We start from the raw sequence: 1,935 nt of genomic DNA on the forward strand, positions 1-1,935 counted from the left end.
AGGCAAGGATGTTGAAGCAGTCACAGCAGGGTGAAGCTTTTCTTTAACATTAGCCAACGCTTGCTCCAGGCTTGGCTTCAGATTAGTTTTCTTTTGGGAGATTGCAACTAGGCTGGCGAGTGACAGGATGAAATGCAAGAGATGCTCTGCTCCTGGACTGGTGCGAGATGTCCAGGCGAGGTGTTACTCCTGAGCAGCAAGCGTAGCCAAGAAGCCTTCCTGCAAGACCCGGCTTGAACCTGGCTGCAAAGGAGCCTCAGCTACACTAGAGCACAAGGACAGCCTAGTGAGGAACTGCGTGAGCTCACAGTGCAGAGATATGGGAAACCCAGTCTCCACAATATTCACACCTCAGCTCAAGGCCAGCATCAGCAACTTGATGCTTTGAAAGTGGCTGCGCTTTGAGCGGGCAGCTGGACCTTCAGGGGCACCTCCTCACCTACATCTTTCATTCTAGCACCAGACCTACTGCTAAGGCTGTTTGAAGCCAAAATGCCAGGGGGAAGAATAGGGGTGGGTTTTTGTTTTTTTTTTTTCACATGCATCAGACAAGCAACACTGTTTTGCAATTTCATTGCAGTGGGACTCTGAGGAAGTCTCAGAAACAAATCAAAAAGTTCAAGCAACTGTCACACCTGAGTGGAACAAGTGTCATTGCTGCATCACTGCTCCATTGTCCTCAGATCCAGTAAAATTCATCCCACCATCTCCCTCAAGCCCAGTTGCATCAATTCAGCTGTTAGCATGGTCAGACTCCAACAAGTGGAAGACTTTATTTTTTTCCTTTAATGATCTCCAACTGGGGGTTCCATATTAGAGCATCCAAGACAAGTTAAAACAGTTGCCACTCTCAGCCTCTCTTTTCTCCCCTCCATAATGCTCTCTTTACTATTTGAGTTTATATTGTTCAGTACATGAGAGAAGTGACTTGGCTTTAAAATAACACCTTAAAAAAAAAAGTAACAAGGAAGGAGCTGTGACAACATGGAGTTTTAACTGCAGATGCTTTCAGTTGCTGTGGTTTAGAGTGATCCTTTGCAGAGGTAGACATGTATCTAGGAAAGGCAAAGACCAGCAGTTCAGGAATAAGACCAAGGGCCTGAAACATCTCCAGATGGCTTTAGCACAACAGCACTAGGAGCATGAAGTTAGGGCTTCATGGCAACTGTCCACATGCAAAAGGCCAGCTCTCCCACAGAGTTCTCAGAAGTGAACGATACAAACATTAAACAGTAAATCAAAACATATGGAAAATGGCTAGATACTCAGAGGGAAGCAGCATGACCTGTTTCAAGCCAGAGTCAACTTGGAGCCCGGACAACAGCACTGTCTTCCTCAAGAGTGGAAGACATAGGATCCTGTACCCATGATCAGCCTCTGCCCTCACTCCACTGCAGGCACGAGCCAGTATCAGGATGGGGCAAGTGCCACGCTGGGACAAGTGTGTGCATGCACGCCCAGAGGGCACTAGGAAACACTATCCCTTGCTTGGCAAAGCGAGCAGGAAAATCGATGTCAGAATTTTGAGAACAAGGCTGCTTGAATCCAAGTGCCATTCAGTGGAAGTCTGTTCTCATTCTGAACTCAGCAAGCAGGCCAGAGCAGACATCGAGCGCCCAGCTCCTCCCCCCTCAATGCTACATTTGCTGAAAGTAGCCAAGATGCATAGTTAGAGGCCAGCCAGCTTCCTGAGCTTTGACATGTAACTGCTTGCAAGCAGCTTGTCATGTGGGGCACCGAGCCACAGACTGGGATGCACCAGGGCTTTTAAAAACTGCATATGCTGTTGTCTCCAGGTCAAGCAGCTCTGCTTCCCTGCTACAAAAATGGGAAGCCAGGGCCTAACCCATGCTGTCACCACCACACCCTAGGCGGGGAGGGGAAGCCACCCTGAAGCAGTTTGTGCCTTGAGAAAAACATCCATCTAAGACCATA

At 48.2% G+C, this 1,935-nt stretch overlaps 1 protein-coding gene across 1 annotated transcript in view; it reads left to right on the top strand.

Annotated features, from left to right (window-relative positions):
- Positions 1-1,935, top strand: part of CD58 (CD58 molecule) — a 114,984-nt gene that overhangs the window by 87,198 nt on the left and 25,851 nt on the right. The window lies entirely within an intron of this gene.

This window comes from Balearica regulorum, chromosome 1, assembly GCF_011004875.1.
Source record: "Balearica regulorum gibbericeps isolate bBalReg1 chromosome 1, bBalReg1.pri, whole genome shotgun sequence".
In the NCBI taxonomy this organism is placed as follows: domain Eukaryota; kingdom Metazoa; phylum Chordata; class Aves; order Gruiformes; family Gruidae; genus Balearica; species Balearica regulorum.